Source organism: Cupressus sempervirens, chromosome 11 (assembly GCF_028749045.1).
Source record: "Cupressus sempervirens isolate cs-2001-9-10 chromosome 11, ASM2874904v1, whole genome shotgun sequence".
In the NCBI taxonomy this organism is placed as follows: domain Eukaryota; kingdom Viridiplantae; phylum Streptophyta; class Pinopsida; order Cupressales; family Cupressaceae; genus Cupressus; species Cupressus sempervirens.
This window is the reverse complement of record NC_143128.1, coordinates 62,187,121-62,199,900: the sequence shown is the minus strand read 5'-3', so window position 1 is coordinate 62,199,900 and position 12,780 is coordinate 62,187,121.

Sequence of the window (12,780 nt, the reverse complement as noted above, 5' to 3'; positions counted from 1 at the left end):
GGATCTAGGGATTCCATAGGGTAGGAGAGTCCTTTGATTGGGTCCTATAGGTTATCATAACCTCAACATGTCATTTGATAAGTTAAAAGATTCAAAAAGGTCTTTAAAAACATAGTTTAATAGTTTTAAAATTTATATCTTGAATGTAAAGTCTAGATGGACATTTTGGAGGGAAACTCCATAGTTTAAATTTTATGAAGGAATATGAAGTGAAACTGGTTGGAGTTGGTTAAGGGGGTTAGTTTCTATCTCCCAAGTCTATAAATATTTGTTTTGTATGGACTGTAAACACAGATTGTATGGACTGTCTCAAAAAAAAAAAAAAGGAAAGTGCTTGGTTTGAAGAATAATTTGAAGATCTCTTTGCTTTGTGAGTGTTTTCATGTGTTGGAATGATTGGTAACATCTTAGCAGTCATGTTTTGAGATTCTTTACTCAGTTTAGCATTCAAACTTGAAGTTTTGTTCATCAAATTTTTATACTGTTGGCTATAACAGTCTTATTTCTAAGCAGTTTTGCATCTAATCATGGTTGTTCCATGAAATTCTCACTATTTATTCATGGAATTCCATTTATCTAACTTATAAAAATATTTCTAACCATGAAATGAAGATCTAACTTGAGATTGGTGGCCACCAAATCAAATAAAGTTGTGAAAACAAGGGTTATTTGGAGGGGACGGTCAATTAGGAAGAGATTTTCCTTAAAGATGGTAGTGTTTGTGAGTTGATTCATGTTTATGGTGATAAAACATAGATTTTTTAATTTTGAATTAGTCTAAGAAGGCTTGGCATGTGTGAGATTGGTGACGCCCTAGGAACAAGGGTTTTGAGAAGGTGAATTGGGGCTTTTGGGGTTAGGGAACCCATAGACTGAAATTGAGAGTGGATTTGTCTAATTGAAGTCATTTTAGGACCTATGCAAAGTTTTAAGTCCATACATTGAGTATTTCTATATGTTGCTTTGTAAATGCACTATTGCTTCATTGATGAAAATAGGGGCAGTGTGTACAATGGCAGATATTTTCTAAAGGAGTTGCATCTAAGTCTTACATATGTTTTAGAAAAGGATAAAGGCTATGTAGAAAGGTTGTTTATTCAAGGAGTCATTTGAAAAAATCAAAAGTTATCCATCATTTTATCTTGCTGCTATCAAAAACTTGTGAAAATGCATTGACAACATTTGGGTGAATAATGCATTTTGGCTTGCAGGGTATGGAAACTGAAAGGTGTTGATGGGAACATGCTAGATAGGCTAGAAAAAACCTATTAAAGCCTAAAAACATCCTAGATTTGACTGTTTGTGGGATTTTCCCATCAAGACCTAGAAGGGTTACTTGGCACATTGTTACAAATTTGCTCATTTTGAGTTGACCTAAAAATTCCATCTTGAAATATTCCACCTCTTCCACCTTTCATTTTCTCATCTTTTTTAAAATTATACTTATTCTTTAGGGTACTAATAATCTTATGTTATGTTTTGAAACTTAACTTATTTAATCTTATCTTGTATTGAAGCTCTATAAAAGTATTCAAATACCTTTCAAACCTTTTAACTTCATCACCTCTAAAACCATGGATCTGATATCTAATAAATAAATTTCCTTAGTATAGCTTTTCATACTAAGATATTTCTTTGAGAGACAAGGATGATGAAACTACTAGATTTAGAAATTTAATTACAATGAGCCTGTAACATGCAATTTTACATGTTAGACATACAACTCTAACTTCAAATTCAAATCTCTTATCCTCAAAATTCTGAGATCTAGTCTTGTTACTAATTTCATAATACTTTCTTGATTAAGGATAACTACCTAAATTTATGTAATTATGTGACCAACACATCAACATAATAAATATTAAATTTCCAAATGCTAAGAAAATGTATAACAAATATAGCCTAGGAACCAAATAATATGGATCTATTTCCATGAGATGTGAAATTATTGGAAAGCCAAGATTCAAGTCCACATAAGGTCAAGAACATCAAGATATGTTCCATTATATATGCTTCATCGATCAAAAACTTCCTTCATGAGATTGGGAAACACATAATGGGCATGAAACATTAAGAATAGTTGTGATATGGTAAGAATTACCAATAACTTGAGTATAAAGAGTAGAGAAAGGTACAAAGCTATTGAAAGGTTCAAAATACTATCTAGAACATGACCCTATCTACCTAATAGTAGGAATTAAGTCCTTTGAATTATTAAGCATGTTATACAAATAGAAAGATAACAATCAAGTCTAGAAAACCATAGTAGTGTTGTCGACACTAACAAAGCATAAAATCATTTAGATCTATTGATATCCTCCCAGTGTTTGGTGATGCCTTTAAGCTATCTTTTCTATCTTTCTTCATCCTCTTCTTCCTATATATCCTTGTTCTCTTCTTCCTTCCTACTTATTTTCAAGTACTTAATTAGTTTTCTCAGATTATTAGACCATCTTGTACTATATTGATAGGGAGAGAAGGGATGAATCAATCACTGATTCATGCTTCCAGTCTACCTCTAAGACTTAGGGTGTCCTCCAAGATCACCATGTGGATTTATAGGATCTTTTTCAAGCAAATATCCCCCAATCCTAAACCCTTCCCCACTATGTTGAGAAGTTTTCACTTCTTGCTACCTGTCAGGTTGCCATTCTCAATAAAGATCATTCAAAACCTTCAATCAAACTAGGTCTTCTTGACCAATCTTACCAACCAATTTTATTATCATGGAAGGAGTCTCACACCCTTGTAATTTACTCCTTTATCATGTTAAAATAGGTTTCTGAAAACTTCTTCCTCACCAATTTTCCCAAATTGCTCCAAAATAGAGCTACAAAGAATCAAAGGACAACCTGCTATCCTATCTTTTTTGTTGGCCAAATGGATTGGTGGAGCCCTGTCCTTTCACCCAAAGAACCTCCTTTCACTCCTCTTCCAATCTCCTTCAGCAACTTGCAACAAAATCCACAATCTTGCAATGCAAAATGCTTATTTATGCAACTCTTCCCTAATCCGGCTTGCTTTGGCTCGCCTAGGGCAAGAGATTAAAAATGCTTGCCAAGATTTTGAAGGGCCCTAATTTTTCTTTTGTATAGTACATTGAGTGTACTCACTATACCCAAAAGGCCGTACAAGTCCTATGGTGGGATAGTGAGTTATCTCATTTTCTTTACAAAGTGTTGTAAACTGGACAACAAACTACCTAAAAACAAAAGATTTTTAGAACTACCAAATGAAAAGCTTTCAAGCAAAAATTCCTAAATAAAAATTGTTCTAAATCATGCCATCTAATGTTATATCAGCTACAACATGCAAAAAAAAAAAAAGGAAAACCTCAAAACTGAAAAAAACCAATCTTTTTGCTCTCAAAATGCATGCTATGACACTTGTTTTTTTCAAAATGACAACTTCTTCCTCACTTTAGGGTTTGGGAAGTCATTTATACTTCCTCCTAGGTCTTTCCATCCCCTCATAATGTTTTTCATTGACCTCTTTATGTTTTAAAGAAAAAAACTTCAATTTCTAGCAAAGGACAACATTTTTTCAAAAATTGCAAAATTACAATAGAGCAACTTTTTCAATTTTTCTTGCTTGTGCCTTTTTACACTTCCAACTTGTCAAATAGGTCACCCCTTAGGAATTTCATGCTAGAGACCCTTTCCTAAGTTAGTTACTCATCACTTAAGCTACCCATTACCCCATGGTAAGGTATACCTTGCCTTTTAGGCCATTTTGCACTCTACCTAGGACATTTTGACTTCCTACACCCCAACTACCACACTTAGGTCCAATGACCCTTATTATTATTTACAAGAGCTCTCTTGGAGAACAACACAACAAAAAGAAAAGGTGAGGGTCCTATGTTTCAAGGTGTCCCTGCACCACATACATATAGAAGTGACAAAAGAATAAAATTATTCCACTGAGATAGTATTAGGAATGACCTATTTTGATGCAAGAGTTCTATTGTGTAGGGTCTCAATATAACCCATGAAATTTCCTTCAATAGTAGCACTCTAAATTTGGCTTTCTTGAATAGGGTTTTCCTTCCTAGTTCCTATATGGGTAGGGAATTACACTCTAAATTCCTCATTTCTTGCACATTCCTTTGATTTACTAAAGTATGAGTAGACTTTTCATCCTTTGAATCCTCAATTTATTCCTCTTTCTCACAATATTTTTCCTTAGAACTAATGGTTTCTTTAGGATCCACAAAGGTATACTCTTTCTTTGCTTTACAAGCTACTTCCTCTTCTTTAACTTTCTTCATAGTGTCTTTCTTACTTCTAAACCTCAACAACCTCCTTTCTCCTAAGATAGACTAATTTTTCTTATTTTTTTCCATGTATAATTTTTCTATCCTCCTCTTATTGGGTTTCCTTGTGAAAATCTCCTTGATCAATGCCAATATATTTTCTTCTTTTGGGGTTTCAATTTTCTAGTTTTGTCAAGGTTACTTTTAGTAGTCGAAGCTTTTCTTTTCACATTTTTTTATCAAGAGAAAATTCTTCAAGGGAAAAATGAGGTGAGATTATATCTTTAGAATATGAGACATAGGTCTTAGATTATTTTTTCTCTTTGGAACCACTTTCAGGGTTTTTCCTTGAGAACTTCACTACTCTTCAATTTTGTCACAAATTCTAGGAGGGATTCCTAGCTATGGGTAGTTCAAACATCTATTAGTGGTTTTTGAAGTTGATCATGAGACCAAAAAAATAGAAAAATCCTTACATTTGAATCATCTCTTAAGATTTTTTTGGGTCATGGGAGTTCCAAAAGTCAAGGGATTGTGAGTTGCTTTGTAAATGGCCTTAAACTAGGCCTAGTTGGCATACTGAAATAGCCAGTTTTGAGGCATATTTTACAAAACAAGTGTAGTTAGTTTTGGAGTATATTTTAGATTGAGGATAAGGTTATTTTAATCATCCAATAGTTTAGGAAGCTTTGTGGGAAAGTTTGGAGAAAACAACAAATTAGTGATTGGCAAGGGCTAGTTGGAACAAGCCTAAAAGAGGCAAAATTGAGAAAGTGTAAGAGATGAGTTGCTGAGAGTGTGAAAGGAGTTGTAACATGTTAGATGGGGTGTTTGAGATGATCGAAGGTGTTGGGGTCATGGTATGAAGCCAAGGATGAGTTTTGGTATGCTGGAGGCACTAGGGTACACTAGGTGCATGGTGAACAATGTGAGTGTTTAGAAGACAAACTAAAGATTTGGGTTATAACCTCTTAGACATGGTTATAGGAAGATGTTACCAAGTTAGAGACCTCCTCTTGAACCTTAGTAGAGTCTAATTCCTTGGGTAGATTCCAAGAATACAAGAGAATCCCAGAGTTGAGTTGTGGTTCCTAGGGGAATATAGGAGGGCTTTGCATCAAACACACACACTTATTGTATAGTCACAGATATTGTGATCATTCATGAACTTGAACAACACCATGTTAGAAATAGTGTTGTGAAAAAGGACTACAAAATAGAGGGAAATGGCCATCAAATATGCATGATTTAAATAGCTACATTATCCTTAGAGAGAACTATATCTGTCATTGCCCCATTATCATCAGATCAAGACCTATTTTCCTTCTTACTTCTTGATTATTGTGATCCTCTACAATTCCAAGCATAAGATGATTAACATACAATGGTACTTGAACAAAGAACACTAATAAATATTGAGGATGTGAATTGATAATACCATTTCATAGATGATTTTGGCATCTCGCCCTTTATCACTTGTGTGTCAACTTTATTAGCTTTCTTCTTTGGTGACCTACAAATGAAGAATTAGCACAATAAAAAATCTAAGATAAGAATCAGCCCTCTTCTCTCTCTCTCTCTCTCTCTCCCCCTATTCAATCTAATGAGCCAACTGGATCTACTCGATATTTTAATGTCTCAAGTATTGCCTCATGGTCTGACTCGCAAACTTTCCAAAGAATCTTATTATGTGGTTTTCCACCATATTTTATCAAGTGGACATTTGATGCAACAACAAGGTTTGAATAATGAATAATCTTCCTCTTTGTTTCCCAATCCTCGAATAACCACAAGTTAGGATTCTTCATAGAATATCGTCTAAGCCATGTGCCTATTACAACCACCGCACCGACATGGTACTCTAAACCTTCACCATCTATAACCGAGTGATTCAATTTTTGTTTGGCTTCAACAAAATGACAAAAATAATAATCTATCCCTTCTTCATTGTCTTCAAGTGCAATAACAACAAAAACATGAGCTGTAGTGACAAATGTACAAAATGCGGTCATTAATTCAGAAAATACTTAGGTAAAAGTTATAAAATTACAAAGATATATATATATATATATATATATATATATATATATATATATATATATATATATATATATATATATATATATATATATATATATATATATATATATATATATATATATATATATATATATATATATATATATATATATATATATATATATATATTACCAGGTTGCACTAGATCTGACAAGCAGTCAAATTCAATAGATGAATCCATCTCTACCATTTCCAGTGCTTATGGGGGATGATAGGTGTCAATTGGGTCCAAAACTCATATATCCCATTTTTCCACCCATTCAGTCAACTCACAGTCATCCCAATTTTCTTCTGCACATGATGGCCAATAGCATGCCATTTTTCGTGTGTGGATACTCCATGAACTTGCATTAGAGCTTCTAGAAGAGTGTAACTCACAAGATCCCGTTAGTGTGCAACAATCCTGATATGGTGCAATGTTAGTATTATCTATCAACCAAAAAAATCTATGAACCGTAGACTCACCTTCCTTACTTGGACCCATTGTAGCATTACACCATTGGACAATGGATTTTGCATCTGCCAATATTGCTCCATCTTTGTACTTTAGTTTTTCATGAGCCAATGCTCTTTTAATGCATGCACCTACACCATTGTGCTCTCCCTTACCATGACCAGCCTCTGTGAAATTTCACATATATTGAATTCTACACAACCTATGCATCCTGCTCAACCAATAGAACATATGTGCATTCTTGAATTGAGATGCACAATTGTCTGACCAAATAATGTGCTGATGATATGTTATGCCCTTGTTAGCCAAATTTTCATAAAATAGTTGAAAACCATGTACAAATTTCATAGAATGTGATCGATCATTGCTGATGTAAAAATGGTACTCCCTCAAAATCTTCTTGTGATCCTCTGTACTTGTAGGTGAATGCATGAATGTTATGGGAACAAATATGGAAACCTATTGAGAAGTATAATACTTTGCTTGCACCTCATTTTGTGGTTGTAGTGTGTAGTTCTTTGCAAAATCTACAACCAAAAAAATGGTATCCAATGGAAACGTATCCTTGCACAACTTCAATTGCAAATCTAACCATCGAGCTCTATGGGTATGCCTTGCATACTCATAAATAATCTTTTCATGAAAAATCTTCATGAACTCATACACTGGAATCTTTTCAATGACTAAATCACATCTTTTACCTTGTTTCCCATCTTTTAGAGCATATGTCACTATCTTAAATTTTTTGTAATCTACTATTTCATTTCCAATTGCATGTTTACTATCTATATGTTGACAAGTTGATAAAAGTTGAAAAGAACCACAAAATAAGTACGTACCATCTAAGCATGATGTCTTGTAAAACTATTGGTTGTCCTCTATTTCACATAAAATGTTTGATATGAATTCCCTTGAAGATTTTGGTGGCTCATTTATGTCACAATCCTGCAAAACAAACTGAGAATGCAAAACTACACATATATGCCTATAAACATCAAAATGGTTAGAAAATTCAATATGTATCCTACAACAACAAGTTGTGCGTGTGTGATTTATCTTCACACAAAAAGGTTTACCCATCTCAAAAAATCTTCGACTTATTCGAATTTGAGGATACATAGAAAAAAATTTTGCAAAAAATTGTGTTTGAGTTGAGTCCAAAAAATGTTTCGCACGTGGCTCACGATTTTGGCTTCCGATCTTCCTTCTTACAACATCTCTTTGATTAGGGGAAACACATGTTATTTTTCCAAAAATATTCGATTAGTGATTTCAAGGCTTCACTAATTTCTTTATCCTTTTGCAGTAATCTACCGCTAAATGTTCATAACTCATTTTTTGTTGGATCTTCCAATCTCTCACGCCTTAGCATGGCTCTTCTTAGAGTACCTCTACCAATTTTTATTATTTTGCTTGTCTTTCTCATGAGTCGAGCTTTTTTCGTTTGGCTACTTACTATTGTTGATATAAGTACTTGTCTTGTGATATTAATATCTTTGGTGCGTGATTTAGAACCCACTTTTTCATAACCACTCATTAGATTCTTTACAATATTTTTTTCATTTGAATCATCCATCATTCTTAGCCCAAGAATCTTCATGATAGGCCTAAATTTCAAATTCCTCATCATTTCAACAAATAATTGGCATTGACCTGTAATATTTAATTCTTCAAAAAATAATCTCCACATATGATTAACTTTTCTTTGACAAGTACGCTTGCTAATCTTGTCAGGCATTGATTTCAAAATGTTAGTATCAATATCAATCAAATATTTTGGTCTTCTAAAATGAATTCTAGAAGGTGTTATAATCTTTTCCATTCCCTCTATATTTTGAACATCAACATAAGGTCAAGTGTATTGCGTACCTTGAACCAAAGATGATGTGCCTTGATAATAAGATGCAAAAGATGGAATATCACCTACTTGATGTGTTGATGTTGTGCCTTCAACATGACATGATGGAGTGTATATATCATCGGATCTACAAATTGGTGTCTCTTCAACATGAGATGACGATATGACTTCAACATTGGAAGATGGTGTAGTGGACTATATGACTCCAACATTGAAAGATGGTGTAGCTTCACAATTCAATTGTCTTCTTGAGTGTAATAGTCTCATTCATTCTCTTTTTCTTTCCAATTCTTCCTCTTTGTTTCTTTGTACTGGTGGTTCTTGATTCTCTTTGAAAGTAAATTCTTGATTATTGCTTTGCAATTTTCTTTTCTCACGTAGTAATTTCATTTTATCTCTTTTAATTGCCAAATCTCTCTCCCTATCTTCATTTGTTTGAGTTTTTGGTTTCTTCCTTGGCATGATGATGATTTCTACATGTCAAATTATTCAAACATATGAATTACTTAAACTGTGTAAATTACAAATTATTCAAATACATATAAAAATTATAATTATTTGAATGAATACACAACATATATCAAATGACTTGTCAAATTTCTATCCATTTTGAAATAACATTTCATTCAAACATACAAATTTCAATGAATTCATTATATATTAAACAACATGTCATATTATAATCAAATTTGTATCTATATGTCAACAAACAATATTTAAAATAGATTGCACTAAACTTTTCTATACAAGGAATATTCCAAAAGTTTTCAAATCATGTATCCAATGATTGAATTTGGTGTTTGCTATGTTGAAACCTGTGATTTCTGTCGGAATAACAAAGCGCATAACAGATCAAAAGTAAAAAATGGATGAAATGGGCCCCAAAGTTGCTTTTTGACCATTTTTAGGTGATTTCATATAGTGCGTACCCACTATAAAGCGCGCACGCACTATAGTGCATACGCACTATGTGAAAACACATCACTCCCCATCCTCGCTACTCTCTCTCATCCCCTACCCTCTCTCTCTTCCTACTCCCTCTCCCTCTCCCTCTCCTATTGCCTACTATCTCTCTCTCCCTCTCTACTCTCTCTCTCTCTCTCTCTCTCCCATCCTATGCAAGTTCTCTTTGCCACCACCTACTCACTCTCACACTCTCTCCCATCCCGTACTCTATCTCTCTTACAAACACACTCCCATCCCCCCTCTCTCTCTCTGTCTCCCACTGCCTACTTTCTGTCCCCCATCCCCTAATCTCTCACACTCTCTCCTAGCCCCTACTCTGTCTCTCTTACACACACACACACTCTCATCCCCCCCCTCTCCCTCCCTCTCCCATTGGCTACTTTCTCTCCCCCATCCCCTACTCTCTGACACTCTCTCCCATCCCCTACTCTCTCACACTCTCTCCCATCCCCCCTCTCTCTTTCCCTCTCCCACCACCTACTTTCTCTCCCCCATTGTCGTACTCTCTCTCTACCACCCCCTACTCTCACACTCACATTCTCTCCTACCACCTACTATCTCTCTCTCCCTCTCTACTCTCTCTCTCTCTCTCCCATCCCTTACTCTCACTCTCTCTCTCCCATCCCCTACTCTCTCTCACACTCTCCCATCCCCTAATCTCACTCTCTCTCTCTCCCATCCCTGTATGAGCTCTCTCTGCCACAACCTACTCACTCTCACACTCTCTCCCATCCCCTACTCTCTCTTACACACACACACACACTCCCATGCCCCCCCTCTCTCTCTCTCTCACTCTCCCACTCGCTCTCCCACTACCTACTTTCTCTCCCCCATCCCCTACTCTCTCTCTCCTCTCCCATCCCCCACTTTCTCACACTCTCACACTCTCTCCCATCCCCTACTCTCACACACTCTCACACTCTCTCCCATCCCCTACTCTATCTCTCTTACATACACACTCCCATCCCCCCTCTCTCTTACCCTCTCCCACCACCTAATTTCTCTCCCCCATCGTCATACTCTCTCTGTGCCACCCCCTACTCTCACACTCTCACACTCTCTCCTACCTCTTACGATCTCTCTCTCTCCCTCTCTACTCTCTCTCTCTCTCCCATCCCTTACTCTCACTCTCTCTCTCTCTCTCCCATCCCCTACTCTCTCTCACACTCTCCCATCCCCTAATCTCACACTCTCTCCCCCATCCCCTACTCTCTCTCTGCCACCACCTACTCACTCTCACACTCTCTCCCATCCCCTACTCTGTCTCTCTTACACACACACTCCCATCCCTTCCCTCTCTCTCCCTCTCCAACTCCCTCTCCCCCATCCCCTACTCTCTCTCTCCTCTCCCATCCCCTACTCTCTCACACTCTCACACTCTCTCTCCCATCCCCTACTCTGTCTCTCTTACACACACACTCCCATCCCCCCTCTCTCTTTTCCTCTCCCACCTACTTTCTCTCCCCCATTGTCATACTCTCTCTCTGCCACCCCCTACTCTCACACTCTCTCCCATCCCCTACTCTCTCTCTTTCATAAACACACACACTATTATCCCCCCACTCTTCTTCTCTCCCATCCCTTACTCTCTACATCTATCACACACACTCCCATCCCCCTTATCTCTCTCCCTTGCCCCCTCCCACTCCCTCTCCTACCACCTACTATCTCTCTCTCAATTTATCTCTCTTCCTCTCTACTCTCTCTTTCTCTCCCATCCCTTACTCTCACTCTCTCTCTCCCATCCCCTACTCTCTCTCACACTTCCATCTCGTAATCTTACTCTTTCTCTCTCCCATCCCATATGAGCTCTCTCTGCCACCACCTACTCTCTCTCTCTCTCTCTCTCTCACCCCCATCCTGTACAAGCTCTCTCTTCCACCTCCTACTCTCTCTCAAACTCTCACACTCTCTCCCATCCCCTACTCTATCTCTCTTATAAATAAATACACATTCTCATTCTCCCCCCTCTCTCTCTTGTAGTCCCTTTCCCACTGCCTACTCTCTCCCATCCCCTACTCTATCTCTCTTACACACTTCCATTCCACCTCTCTCCCCCTCCCACTCCCTCTCCCACCACCTACTATCTCTCTCTCTATCTCTCTCTCACTCTCACTCTCTCTCTCCCATTCAACTCTCTCTATCTCTCTCTCCCCTCTCTCATTCCCTACTCTCTCTCTTTCACACACACCCACCCATCCCCCCTCTCACCTCTCCCATCCCCTACTTTATCTCTTACTCGCTCTCCCTCTCCCACTCCCTCTCCCACCACCTACTCACTCTCACTTTCACTCACTCTCTCTCCCTCCCCCTCTCTACTCTCTCTCTACTACCCCTTACTCTCTCTTACATTTTCACACTCTCTCCTATCCCCTACCCTCTCTCTCTCTCTCTCTCTCTCTCTCTCTCTTACACACATTTCTATCCCCCCTCTCTCTCCCTCTCCCACTTCCTCTCCCATCGCCTACTCTCTCTTCCATCCCCTACTCTGTCTTGAGCTACTCTATCTTCCCCCTCTCCCATTCCATACTCTCTCTCTTTCACACATATGCACTCCTATTCTCCTCTCTCGCTCTTCCTCTCCCACTCTATCTCCTACTGCCTACTCTCTCTCTCCCCCATCCCCTACTATCAATCTCTCTCTCCTAACCTGTACTCTCTCTCACACTTCCTCTCTCTCCCATCTCCTACTATCAATCTCTCTTCCCCATCCGACACTCTCTCTCTCACACCTACTCTCTCGCATCCTGTACTCTCTCTGCCACCCCTACTCTCTCACACTTCCTCTCTCTCCCCTATCTTGCACTCTCTCTTTGCCACCCCTACTCTCTCTCACATCCTATACTCTCTTTGCCACCCCTACTCTCTCTCACATCCTATACTCTCTCTGCCACCCCTACTCTCTCTCGCATCCTATACTCTCTCTGCCACCCCTACTCTCTCTTGCATCTTGTACTCTCTCTACCACCCCTACTCTCTCACACTTCCTTTCTCTCCCATCCTATACTCTCTTTGCCACCTTTACTCTTTCTCACTTTCTCTCTCCCATCTTGCACTCTCTCCCCTCTCCCATCCCCTACTTTCTCTCTATCTTTCACACACACACACACACACACACACACACACACACACGAATCCCCTGCCCCTACCCCCGCCCCTCCTGCACCT